The sequence below is a fragment of the Grammomys surdaster genome, unplaced genomic scaffold (genome assembly GCF_004785775.1).
Source record: "Grammomys surdaster isolate TR1022 unplaced genomic scaffold, NIH_TR_1.0 139, whole genome shotgun sequence".
In the NCBI taxonomy this organism is placed as follows: Eukaryota; Metazoa; Chordata; class Mammalia; order Rodentia; family Muridae; genus Grammomys; species Grammomys surdaster.
Window position 1 is genome coordinate 18,289,354 of NW_021604597.1, and position 14,447 is coordinate 18,303,800.

Here is a 14,447-nt window from a genome sequence, read left to right on the forward strand (position 1 = left end):
TTTTAGTGACTTGTAACACAAAGTCCCAGAAAAAGGTCTGAGCAGCCTTTTCTGGGTGCTTTGGCCTTTATGTTCTTCAGAAAGCAAGGCCTGCCATTCTCCTGTGACCATGTTATTGAGCTGTCTATTTTTAGATGGTTGGTCCAATGAGTTCCCAAGAGACAGATGAGCAGTCCTACATTGCCACTCTCAGGAAGCAGCTGGTGTACTCTCTTAGCAAGACAGCCCTAAGAGGTCTAGCAAAGTCACTCTCAAGCTCTTGGCACTGATAAGGGCACCACCTGCATCTGTTGACATAACCTCTGTGTGATTCTCTGACAGTGATAAGCACTACTTGTTAAATTCCAATGTACCCATCAAGATAATCATACACTCACATTACTCCCATACACCCATGGGCACAGCACACTTGTGACTTGATTTAGCGCACTGGAAATAAAAACCTGTACTATGTAAGCATCCCAGCTAGCATTTCACAATATCTTCAGCTTAGGTCATGTTGTGGTGACTGTCCTGTGTCGCCATGGGCTTATGTGTTTGAAACCTTTGTCCCAACTGATGGTGCTATTTGGCAAGGTTGTAGACCCTTTAGGAAATGGAGACTTATTAGAGGAAGTGCTGGGAGTGGTCTAGGGGCTTTGTAGTCTCACTTCTTGTTTTCTCTATACTTCCTGATTCCTGATGCAATGCTTCATGGTAGTAACCATGCCAAGGAAGTGTTCTTCTGGGTGTTATAAAGTTGTAGTACTTTTAAATCTAATTTCATTGTCTATTTTAATTTTAATTTATTTTAATTTCTGATTGTTTATTTAGAGAAAGACCATGTCGGCTGTGGATATATAATTAATGGCTGGATGCAGTGTGCATGGAGAGAAAGAGCAGCCTGTGGATGCAGAAGCAGAGGTGTGGCAGCATAGCCTGAAACTGAGATTGTCCATCAGAGGTATTTACCAGATAAGGCATTCTTCTCTTTCATTGCCTGGGTGAGCTACATGGGTCACTGTTGGTGGGCTGCAGAAATTGGCTGTTGGATAAAGCTGCAGAAGAGCTCTGCAGATCACAATGGTAAAGGGTGAGTCTTTTATACTTCATCAGACTTGCAGCTACAGAAAGAAAGTTCAGAAAGTTTGGTCCCCAGTGTAGCAGAGATAAAGTTATAACTGATAGGTTGAGAAGGAGTCTCAGATAGGGAATTCTGGTAGAAAGTAGACTAGGATCATAACAATCCCTGTAACTGTGAAGGACATAGTCATTGCCTTTGCCCTACACCTGAGGAGATTGTTACAAAATACAGTTCAAAGGGCGGGAAAAACTTCACTGACTAAGGTTATAATACGTTCTGTTCCATTTTATTGATTAATTTCAAATTTAACTATTTTCCCTATTGACACTTTTAAGCTTCAATTATTTGACTGTGTTTTATTTTGCATCTTGTTGCAAAGGCTTTTATGACTGACACTTCTCTAGACTCTACAACATTTTCTCTACTACTTCTCATGTTTCTATCCCATATGCTTTTCTTCCCATTCTTTCTTCTTCCATTTCCTCTCAATTTCTCTACTAATCATTGAGCTCTAAAAACTACAAGGCACATTTCCCCCTAATCAGTACCCTAGAGCCGTTATCTTGGAATCTTATCAAGGACACAAATTAAGTGCTTATGTGTCTCCTATTCTAAGTTATTCTAAGACTATAAGACTGTGGTCAAATTGTTATGCATTTAGTCTTGTCTCCCCACGAAAAGGGCATTAAGGAACATATAAACAAGTAAAGATGAGTTAATAGGAAAACTTCTGTTAAACAAAAATAGTGGAGGACACAGCAATTCTAATAGATGATTAAAACACAATAAAGGCAGAGAGAAAGGGGGGATAGAGGGAGGGATCAAGGAAGGGAGAGAGAAAGAGAAAGATAGAGGGAGGGAAGGAGGGAGAGAGAGAATGAGAGAGAATGAGAGAGAATGAGAGAGAATGAGAGAGAGAGAGAGAGAGAGAGAGAGAGAGAGAGAGAGAGAGAGAGAAAAGCAAAGCAAGACTGGCTATAGAGGAATTTTAACCTTTGCAACATGTCTGCTCTGGCAAGGGATCTTCTCTAAAGACCTTCTAGGTCTGTGTGATCTGGCTGGAATAACACACCTTTATCCTTCTGGCTAGAATATAGACACACCCTTAGTACATACCTTTATGGTAAAATTAGTCTGTAGAAGGAAGCAGCCATGTTTGACAGTGACATCTAATTGTGGGACAGACCAAGTGACAAATCAGAGAAAGATTTGACAGAAAAAGTCAGAGCTAGTCAGAGCTAGGAAATGCCCAACTCTCATGAGAACAGCAAAGGAAAGTGAAGCTATTTAAGAACAGTGCAGGAAGATAGTATTTAAGAAGATAGTATGGTTCAACCTACATAAGTTGATAAACATAAAGCTTCACAGCAGAAGAATGGAAGACATAGACATACGGTCATCTCAATAGCTATTAAGAGAGTTCAATAAAGTCCAATAGCTTTTGATGAAAGAAACTTGAAAAAGTTTGTGAAGGACATACATTAACACTGGGTAGAGGACATCTAAAGCTACTGTACAAAGAAGAGAGCTTTTTTCTTCTCATCAGCCCTTCTTAGTATATCCCTGGAAGTCTCCAGACTTTCAGAAAAAGTAAAGGCCATTAATCGAGGAAGACAAGAGTCACATCCTCCATTTGCAGACGACATAATTCATAGACAGGAACAGAAGAATCTGATAAGAATTACTTGAACTAACAAATTCAGTATTAATTGAGGGTTGCAAAACCAAACCTACAAAACTCGGTAGGTTTTTTTTTTTTAATGTACCAGTAATGAAATTACCAAGAATGCAATCTCATTCTCAGTAGCAATTAAAAAACAAAGAAAGAAAAATTTCTAACAAATTGAATCAGGAATGTAAAAATCCTATACTATGAAAAATTATAAAAACATTAACTTCAAGAAAAGGAAGAAGACAGCCTATGTTTATGGATTGGAAGAATTAATGTTAGCTATATAGAATCAGTATAATTCCTATAAGATATAAGGAACATTGTTTAGATAATTGAAAAGCAATAATGAAACTTACATGAAGTCATAAATGACTTCAATTAGTCAAAACAATCTTGAATAAAAAGGACAAATTTAGAGACATTAGAATATCTGACTCAAAGTATACTATGATGTTTTGTCAACAGGTACTGGTATAAAACACACATTGAAAATGGGAATACGTTGAGAATTAAATCCTCATATTTATAGCTAATCAGTTTTCCACAAAGGCAGAAACAATATCCAACAGAGATTGGAGAGTGTCTTCAATAACTGGTACTGAGAAATGAGGGTAATAATTCTCTATGGAGAATAAAGAAACCAGACTGTTATATCTTACAGGACATAAAAAATCAACTCAAAATTGGTCAAACTATCAACTGTAAGACTCTAAACTATGAAACTAGTAGAAAACACAAAAAGACTCAGAGCTTTTATTTGAACACAGTTTTTACTTCAACCTTAGAGACCTGTCTTAAAAAGGGAAGACTTCTTAAATGAGATCACATTTAAATGAAAAGGGTTTCTGCACATTAAATCAAATAGTCAACTGAGGAAAGGAACAGCCTGTGTAATGTGTGCTGCTCTTGTGTGGGATCTTACAGGCTCTTAAGGCTGTAGGTATAGGGTATAGTGTAGATATCCCTTGCCTCTGTGAACTCTCCATAAAGGTGGGGCACAGGGGCAGACTGACTTAGTCAGTGTTCTATTGCCGTGAAGAGTCACCATGACCATGGCAACTTTTATAGAGGAGAGCATTTAATTGGGGCTTGCTTACAGTTTCAGCGGTTTAGTCCATTGCCACGGCTGGGAGCATGGTGGCATGTTGGTAGACATGGTTCTGGGGAAATAGCTGAGAGTTCCACATCTAGATCCATAGGCAGCAGGAAGAGATAGTCACTGCATCTGGCTTAGGCTCTTTTTTTGTTATTGAAACTAACAGTTTTATGTACTCACTCTTTAGAATTGTCCCCCCTCAACACTATCCTATTTATTATTCAGAGAGTCTGTCATCCAGCATCTTCTCTCCTAACCTTTCTTCCTGAATTTCCTTGGATTCCAGGGAGAGCAAAACCTTTCAAGATAGAGTCTCCTCCCCCCAGAAGAAGGCATTTTCTTTGAAGATGTGGCTGAACTTTGGATGATAAATAATGGTCTCACGGAAATCAGACTGATCCTGTGTACTGATAAGAGTGATCATCAGATTAAGAACTTATAGACCGCTTTGCAGGACTATCGTGCAGGACTGAGGCAGTAGTGGCTTGTTGATGAGTGAGGTCACACCCTGATGAAGTTGATTAATTATGAATATCCATTGGCCTTGTTTAAACCTAACCCCACCCATGTCTGTACCCCAAGGATGGATTCATGGTCACTGGACTCCTTTTTTCCTTTTTCTTTGATAGGCATCTATACTGAATACATCTCTGTTCTCTATTTTTTCCCATTGATATTCACCCCTTTAATTGGTCTACAGGGATTAGTGGCTAAGCTTAGCTTCTTGGGGCTGCTGGAACACAGGATTTTATGATAAAATCTCAGGAAACAAGATCATATTTTGAACATGATTGCTTAACTATGCATACCTGTGGCCCTTTGTCCTAATTCTTTTTCTATTTTAATTTAAAGCTTATGTTAACACCCCCAAAGAAGGTCTTGGTATCACTGAACTCTTTAATAAGTTCTTTCTCATATGGCTATGTTCATTAAATCCCTTTTCTCTGTCTTTTTACCACGGTGCTCTTTTTAATTGGTATATTGTGGATGGGTGGCCTAGCATACTTGGCGGGGGCTCCTGGAGCTGTAACTTGTTCACTAAAACCCAAACAACTAAAAGAGAAAGAAGCTGTAGAATATATGCAGTTGGATACTAGTCAGCCCAAATAGTAATAAATTATTGATACAAGTATCAACATAAACATATATAGAAATGTTAGACTACTGAAAGAAGCAAAATTAGAAATAGTACATACTGTATAATTCAGTTAATTATAATTTAATAAAATGAAAGCGTCTGGAGGTTGACATGATGCTAATGTGGTGGTTGGGAGGAAGAAATGGTTACAGGTAGGTACTTAAAAGGTTTTGGGGGTGAACATCCATCCTTTTGTTTGTGGTGCTGGCTTTATGAATATATCTGCATATTACAACACCTCAAATAGTATGCTTTAGATGTGTACAGTTAATACATATTTCAAAAGGTGTAAAACAAGAGAAAATAAACAATAAGAATTAAAAATTTATATTCTCTTGCCTCAAGTACTTTTAAAAACTTGGTATTATATAAAGTGTTTATGCATTATATATGAATTTGCAGAGTAGTTGTTTTCTTCATCCTGAAAATTTTATTGCACAATGGTAAAAAATATTTAGCTACCAGTAATTTATTATACAACATACTGTATCAAAATCTGCATAAGCAAAATGGTTTACTTTAAATTAGAAAGCAATCAAATGGAGAAATCTTTAGTTTATCATTTCTTAATGTCATTAAGCATTGTTTAATTTCACAGCTGAGTTTATTTTTTTTTTCATTTTTAGATTTCAGTCAGTTTCTCATTTTTCCTATTATAAAAAGAAAGCCCTAGGGAGCTGGTCATAGGCAGAGAATTAGTCTGTTCTGTGTGAAGTAAACCAGAGCCTGAAGCTTTAGTGCACTGAATCTTCACCTACACAGTTATACCAGTAAAAGATGAATGCAATTATTAGAATACAAATAATATGAGAATATTTCAGTTATTGGGAATTGACACAGCATCTGCTGGTGGTAAAAATTAACAAGACGGGTGGTCTTAGTTATGGTTTCTGTCGCTGTGATGAAGCACCAGGACCAAAAACAAGTTGAAGAGGAAGGGATTTATTTGACTTACACTTCTACGTCATAGTCCATCATTGGAGGATAGGAACTCAAACAGAGTAGGTACCTGGAGGCAGGATCTGATGCAGAGGTCATGGATGAGTATTGCTTTCTGGCATGCTTCCCGTAGTTTGCTCAGCCTACTTTCTTATAGAATCTAGGACCAACAGTCCAGGAATGACACCATCCACAGTGGACTAGGCCCTCCCACATCAATTACTAATTAAGAAAATGTCCTAAGTCTGATCTTATGGAGGCCTGTTCATAACTGAGGTTCCCTTCTCTCAGATGACTGTAGTTTGTGTGAAGTTGGAATAAAACTATCCAGGTAACTGGTCAACTATTGTAGTAGCCAATGCTTATCTTTCCACTACACATTCTTCCAAGCACATTATTTTTCTTAGTGAGTAGGCATCTGCTATGACCTCTGGAATAAAATGGGCATTCAAATAAAACTGGTTGCAGGAAGATTGTGGAATTCTGATCAGAATTTAGTGCATTATAAATGCTGTATGTTTGGAAACAACTCTGTATTAATATTTCATATTTCTGAAATATTTTATTTTTACTTTTTTGAAAACAGATTTCTTTTCCTCACACAACGTATTCTGATTATATTTTCCTCTCTCTCTACTCCTCCTAGTTTCTACTCACTGTTTCCCATCTGGATCCATTCCTTCTCTGTCTCTCATTACAAAATAAACAGACTTCTAAAGGATAATAATAAAAACTAACATTAGAATAGGACAAAACAAACAGACAGAAAAGAACCCAAGTGTCAGCATAAGATACAGAGACCCACTTGTTTGAACACTCAGGAATCCCATAAAAACTATACTGGAGGTCATATAAGTCTGTAGGGTAAATGGAGAGAAGAAACCACACACACACATACACACACACAATATACATACATGCATATATATACACACACAAATATGTATGTATACATATATATGTAAAAAAATATGTATATATTTGTTATAGGAAAAAGTTTCTCTGATGGTGGCTGAACAAGGCCCGGATCTATGAGTATGGCAGAATGACACCAGGAGTCATATTGTTGCTATATTAAAAAATGTTTTTAGATTGTTGGGCTATGTGGGGGTTCCAAGTCCACCCCGCCATGGGGCTAGGGCCACTGCTTGTGGAGGCAGGATGTGGGATGTTGGAAGTTTGACTGCACTCACCCCATGCCAGCGCCTGGGAGGTGTCAGGCTGTGAGAAGCAGGGACACCACTCTGGGGGTGGGGAGCACAGTCTGAATTCCTGGGGGAGATAGAGCTAGCTGGGGTGGGGTGGTCCCTGGGCCTTCAGGGTGGCCGGAGACTGTCTGGTTCTCAGGCTCTTGGGCACCCAGGCACAGCTGGAAGTCGTGGAAGAGCTGAGAACGAAGTGGGGGTCCATGGGCTGGACTGGCCCACAGCCAAAGTAGGGAGAGGGGGCGAGAAACTCTGGCTGCACCCAGTGGGGAGAGTCCTTGGCTTGTCACAGCGGTTTGGCTTGGCTTGGTCGCAGCTGGCTTGGGTTGGTGGTTGCTATGGCTGGGAATGCAGAGAGGTCTTCTGAGAAAGATTAGACGGAGGCTTTGTAGGCAAAGCCCTATTCCATTGTTCCCCTTGGCAGATCCCAATGAAAAGAAACAGTTCATGGTTTTAAGATGTTTGTTGTCATGGTGGAAAGTAGATGAGAAACCATACCCCCCTTTCTCAGGGCTGGCTTGAGGTTAAATACCTTTTGCAGGGAGGAGTGCCTGGGAAGGAAAGTTTAATTGGCTGAACCCTTCTGGCCTTTAGGTACCTCATTAATATGGAGATCTGTCATGAGGCTTTGTGGCCTGTAGTCACGCTCTCTACCTGTGGAGGGGCTAGGGGGCGTTGCTCTACATGACTAAAGGACATAAATCTATGGAGTGCTGGGGCCTTGTGTCAGGAACCTGGAGTCTGGGGGTGAACTGAAATGCCTGTCATTCCTTAGAGTCACCTGCAGTTCCTCAGGGTCGCCTGGGGTCCCTCAGGATCACCTGGGGTCTCCAGGGTTTTCTAGCCTGTGCTTGACCAGAAACCAGGCTGCCTTTCAAGGTCTTACATTAAACCAGTGTTGTTTGGATTTACCCTAGATCCCTGGGCTATCTACTCTCAGGCTCTTGGTTACCCAAGCAGTGTCTAGGTATGGATTCCATCGAATGCAGTGGTATCATGTAAAGAAAGTGGAATTATTTTTTTTGGAAGGTGTGTGTGTGTGTGTGTGTGTGTGTGTGTGTATGAATACCTTAAAATGCTCTTTAGACATGTAAGAATAGCTTAGTCAGGAACCCCACTACCCCCAAGGTTGCATCTGATAACTAGAACTCAGTGATATCACTCACCCAAGATAACCAGACACAGTCCTAGAACCCCATGGCACCCACTGGACAATATATAAGCAGAGACCAAGAGCAATGGTCTGCTCTGCACATCTGAAAGGATGGCACTTTGATTTGTCCTGCCTGACCTTTAGCTAAGATATATCACACAGGTGAGCAGCCTTGGGGAGACAGGCTTAGGAATTTAGAGTATGAACCTTGTGTGATGACCCTCAACATAATAAAATATAACTTTTGCTATATTAACTACCTGTATCTTGCTCTTGACAAGGGTGAAGTTTCAAGACAGAGTTTTACTCTGTAGTCAAGGCTGACCTCTTGGATTAAAGACCTCTGCCTCTTAAATTAAAACCGTGTTGTTGTATTTTTTAAAAAAGTGAATCAATGCAATTATTATAAATATAATTGTTGGCATACAGACATAAAGACATTTCTTTTTAAAATTTTTTATTGGATATTTTATTTATCTACATTTCAACTATTATCCTCTTCTCTATTTCCCCTCTCCAAACCACCTATCCCATCCCACTTCCACTTGCTTCTATGAGGATGCTCCCCCACGCAACCACCCACTTCTACCTCACCTCCCTAGCATTCCCTTCCACTGAGGTATCGAGCCTTCACAGGACCAAGGGCCTCTCCTCCCACTGATGCCAGATAAGGCCATCCTCTGCTACATATGCAGCTAGAGTCATGGGTGCTCTTTGGTTAGTGGTTTAGTCCTGGGAGCTCTGGGGGTGGGGGTGAGTCTGATTGGTTGATATTGTTGTTCTTCCTATGGTGTTGCAAATCCCTTCAGCTCCTTCAGTGCTTCCCCTAACTCTTCCATTGTGGTCCCCATGCTCAGTCCAGTGGTTGACCGTGAGCATCCGCATCTGTATTTGTCAGGATCTGGCAGAGCCTTTCAGGAGACAGCTATATCAGGCTCCTGTCAGCAAGTACTTCTTGGCATCAGCAATAGTGTCTGGGTTTGGTGTCTACATATGGGATGGATCCCCAGGAGGGACAGTCTCTGGATGGCCTTTCCTTCAGGCTCTGCTCCATTCTTTGTCCCCATATTTCCTTTAGACAGGAACAATTCTGGGTTGGAGATGAGTGGGTGGCCCCATCCCTCAACCAGGGGCCTTGCTTAACTTCTGAACATGGTTTCTACAGGTTCTCCCTTTCCTTTGTTGGGCCATCCCAGTTGGGTCCTGAGAGCCTCTTGCTTTCCTGGCATCTGGGACTTTCTGGTGGCTACCCCTAGTTCCCCATCCACCCCTGTTCAATTTCCTGACCCTCTGTATATCACCCCCATCGTCTCCTATACCTGATCTTGCCCCCTTTTATTCCCTCCACCTCCTCTCTTCCTCCCAAGTCCCTCCTACCTTCTACCTCCTGTGAGTATTTTGTTCCCACATCTAGGAAGGACTGAAGCATCCACACTTAGATTGGGAAAAGATCTTTTCCAATCCCACATCTGATAGAGAGTTAATATCCAATACATACAAAGAAATCAAGAAGTTAGACCCCAGAGAACCAAATAACCCTATTGAAAATGGGGTACAGAGCTAAACAAAGACTTCTCAACTGCGGAATATTGGATAGCCAAAAAGCACCTAAAGAAATGTTCAACATTCTTAGTCATCAGGGAAATGAAAATCAAAACAACCCCGAGATTCCATCTTACACCAGTCAGAACTGCTAAAATCAAATCTCAGGTGACAGCAGATGCTGGCGAGGATGTGGAGAAAGGGGAATGCTCCTCCATTGTTGGTGGGATTGCAAGCTGGTACGACTACCCTGGAAATCAGTCTGGTGGTCCCTCAGAAAACTGGACACAGTACTACCTAAGGACCCAGTTACACCACTCTTGGGCATATATAACCAGAAGATGCTCCAACTTATAACAAGGACACATGCTCCACTATGTTCATAGCAACCATGTTTATAATAACTAGAATCTGGAATGAACCCAGATGTCCCTCAACAGAGGAATGGATATAGAAAATGTAGTATATTTACACAATGGAGTACTACTCAGATATTAAAAACAATGAATTCATGAAATTTACCTGCAAATGGATGGAACTAGAAAATATCATCCCAAGTGAGGTAACCCAATCACAAAAGAACACACATGGTATGCACTCACTGATAAGTGGATATTAGGAAACAACCTCAGAATACCCAGGATACAACTCATAGGCCATATGAAGCTAAAGGCGTGGTTTTTAAAACAGAATTTACAATTCACAGAGAAGCATAAGGACAGGAAGATTTGAAAATTCCACAGCTGGGCCATGTGTAGAGGAAGCTGGCGCTTAGGAAAGGAAAGATGATTAATATTGATAGACAACAGGGGTGACTGCCCCCGGGGGCAAGGGAAATGAGGCATTTAGAGGTCTCAAGCTGCCCCTCCCTCACAAGACAGGCTCAGTGTGGGGCCTTGAGAGCAAACTTTCCACACAAACTTCCTGCATTCTAGCACAGAGTGTCACATATGTATGTCTTGATAAAGCTAGCAATCCCCAGAAAACAGGATGAGTTCACGAGTTATATCCTAGGAAGGCCTTGACTCAGCCGCATAACTACTACTACTACCAGACTTTGTTCCTTTTAGTGTCTTGTTCTTCCTTTTGGTGGAACTTTCTACGGCAGGGGAGGGCTCCCCTTCTCCCTCCTCTTTTTCCTGTGAGTCCTTTCACTTGGACCCATCAACCAATCAGAATTCCTATAGTCAGTCAAATTAACCAATCACTCGGACTTGCTCCACAGTTCTGTGTGGCAACTCATTTTCAAGAGCCTTCCCTGGCACAGGCAGTGGTCACTTTGCTTTTCAGTAAACTTATCTTGTTTGCCCTTTATCTATTGTCGTTGTAGTGGGACAGCAAACTCTGACTCAAGACAGGCCACAAGGACATGAAATTCAGCACCGGCATCGGAATGCCGTAGTTTGAGTGTGTCTCCCTCAGCTCACATGTTAGAAACACAATCCTCACTGCCGCAGAGATGAGCAGAGCTCAGCCTTTAAGAAGTGATAAGGTCATGAGGGCCGTAATAAGCAGAAATATAACCATTATCAGGGAGCGGCTTGCTGATAAGCAAGCTAGGTTCAGCATCCCCTCCCCATTTTCTAGTGTTCTTTCTCAATTTCTACCTGGGCCATGGGATGGTATAGCAAGAGAGCCCTTCCACAGACACAAGTCTGTCCAAGTCTAAGTGGGTGAAAGCCTGAGTTTATTTGGTTTACTTATAGGACTATCAATGGCTCAAAGACAGTTGCACCATTAAAGAGTCCCACCCATCATGTGCTTTAGAGTCCTAACCTTCTAAGCCCTAAATAACCTAGCATTTCCTGAGACAAAGTTAAAGAGACTCCCTCTCTCTCCTCTCCTACTGGGGAGTGCCAAAACCCCGTTACCACTGTGGTAGACACAGGAATGCCTGTACTGTTCTTTACTGCTCAGATTTTAGGGAGGGGGGATCTCCTCCATGATGGCAGGGGATAGTCATGTTCATTGGCAGGAAAAATCTGTACTACAATATCTTGCCATGCAGTGGGAACCATCCAGATCAATGGTAGCTCTCCCTTCAGGAGTTCAAGTGTGAGCCACACTTGTGTTCACACCAAGCCTCCTGCAGGACACAGCTCCAAGACTGACTAAACTAAAGCCCTTCAGCTTCCCTGAGGTATAGCTGAAAGACTTTCCCAATAAAATATACCAAAGTCTTGACTCTTCTATTTGGTGCAAACTCAAGTACAGAATGCTAATTGTCCTGATTGAATGTCTTTTAGAAAGATTTCTGTCTGCTCTTCCCATAGTAAAATATGCATATGTGACTGACATTACTGAGAAGAACACAATGCAGGCATTCTGGCACAAGGTAACCTCATTCTTCCACCTGAAAGCAGGGGAAAGATATCTTACAAACCTGGAATGAAAGAGCTTATTTGGAAGAATCTCCCTCACAGAAAACCAACTTCCGAAGATATGAACGGTTCTGCCTTCATAAATCCAAACGCTGCAGCCACTCTTGAAAGAAACGACATCCTCAGTGTCTTGTTTATAAAGACATTAGACTTACATTTTAAGTAAGTATCTCTTTATTTAAAAAAATCACTTAAAGGTTTTAATTTTATACATGTACTTTAAAATACACACTCTCTTTGCAGAATTCAAAGTGCACCAAGATGACCCACCCCTGTCTCACCGTGTTCTCAGGAGCACCTCTCCTATTGGTGACTTGTTCTTCCAAGAGATTATGGAAGAATCCAGGACAGTAGGTAGTGGCACTTGTCTTTGGAAGATTCTAGGTCAACTTCTTTCCTCGAATCCCTCCTTTGATGTTAAGAACTTTGTTTTCTGATTTCTATTCTGCCCGACTTGGGCCACACCCTGTGCTTGCTGTGGTCTGCAATCTCATTATGAGTCACATTTCTTTCATAGCTTCCCCTCTGAGAGATGCTGCTTGTCGTACCTCTAAAATGCAGCTTTTGCTCTACAAAATGTAATTTCTACTAGATTATATTTTCCTTTTTCAGTGTATTTGCTCATTTATTCTGAGTTTTAAAGTTTCACTGAGATTATGCATTCTATACAAAAAAAAAAGCTCATATAGAGAATCAAGAACTGTAAAGGGTCTGAGATCTTAACCTACTTGCAAAGCAACACATTAGCCTCCCACAGTCTAATGGATTCTGGTGGAAGAAATGAGACTCCTGGGTCAAAGACAAAGCACAATTTATTGCTCAGAGCAGCAGCAGTAATCAGGGCGTCAGCGCTTGTGCCACTTTCCCAAGCACTGGTTCCTACAGTGAGACATCAAAGGGTAAATGATACTTCTTAGGTGGCTTAGTGTGCAGGGACCTGCAGCTAAGGATTCCCAGGCTTCTACGCTGGGGTGTAAACTTACACGGAGTTTTCGTGAAGGGAACCTCTTTATTATACTGAGTAGCAGGCAAGCTTGCCTGTTAGTCTGGAGGAAACACTATTTGTCTTCCAATGCTGCTTACATAAACATTCTTGAAAATGTAGTTCATAACACAGAAGGTCTATTCTTCAATTTATGAATTCAGAAATGTTCCTCCTGTTTCAGTCCCCTTCTCATGTTGATCCATGATTCTTTATTCTTTTTCCCTTTAATAGGGAGATCTATCTGCTCCACCCCACCCCCAGTCTATACTTCTGTTGGTCTATTGTAGTTTGGTTATCATTGATTTAACAGCTAATATCCACATATAAGTAAATACATAGTGTATTAGTCTTTTGGGGTCTGGGGTACCATGTGACGAGACAGGAACAATAATAATAATACACCTTGTAGGTTAGAGGGAGATCAGAACACAGGAAAAATGGACCTTGTAAGCTAACGGTTCTGTTTGCAGCCTGTTTGTCTTATGTTTGTTTGACCAACCTTGATCATGTGTGAGCAGGAGGTATGTGGGCAAGAAATACAGCAGGATCTATGCTTGCCCCTGGTTGGATGTAGGTGAGAGGTATGTCGGCAGGAAACATATCAGGTTGCGTGCCCTGATTGGACCTGATGGGGAAACATGGTGAATTGTGGGTTTTGCCTTTTTAACCCCTGCAAAACGTGATGCATGGTCATTTTCTGGGAGCCAGAGGAAGACCTGACTAGAGTCCATCCTCCCTGGCCAGTGTTTAATTAAAGCTTGCTTTAAATTTGTCTTTAAGTCGTCTGTCTCTTATTTTCTGCCTTTCCCTGTCCACAGGACAAATAAATCTCCTTTGTGCACAGAACTTAGTCTTTGGAGTGTCCTTTAAGTCCACACACACAAAATAAATAAAAAACAACTACTTTCCTGCGCTGGTTGCAGATATAATTCAGCCATAGTTTTTGCCACTTCACAACACATGACCTTGATTCTATTTTACAATGGTTTGTTCCTCAGTTCTGTCTGAAATCTATTAAAACTCACCTTTTTATCCACATTGTCACCAACATTCTTGTCATAACCACTTAAAATGCTTCACAATTTTCCTGCAGTTCTGTACATTTGAGTTTTTCTTTAACCCTTGGTTCTAAGCAATCTACATACCTACCTCTCTCCCTCCCTTCCTCCCTCCCTCTCTCCCTCCTTCTATCCCTCTGTCCCTCTGTCTCTCTGTCCCTCTGTCCCTCTGTCCCTCCGTCTCTCCCTCCCTCCCTCCCTCCCTCCCTCCCTCC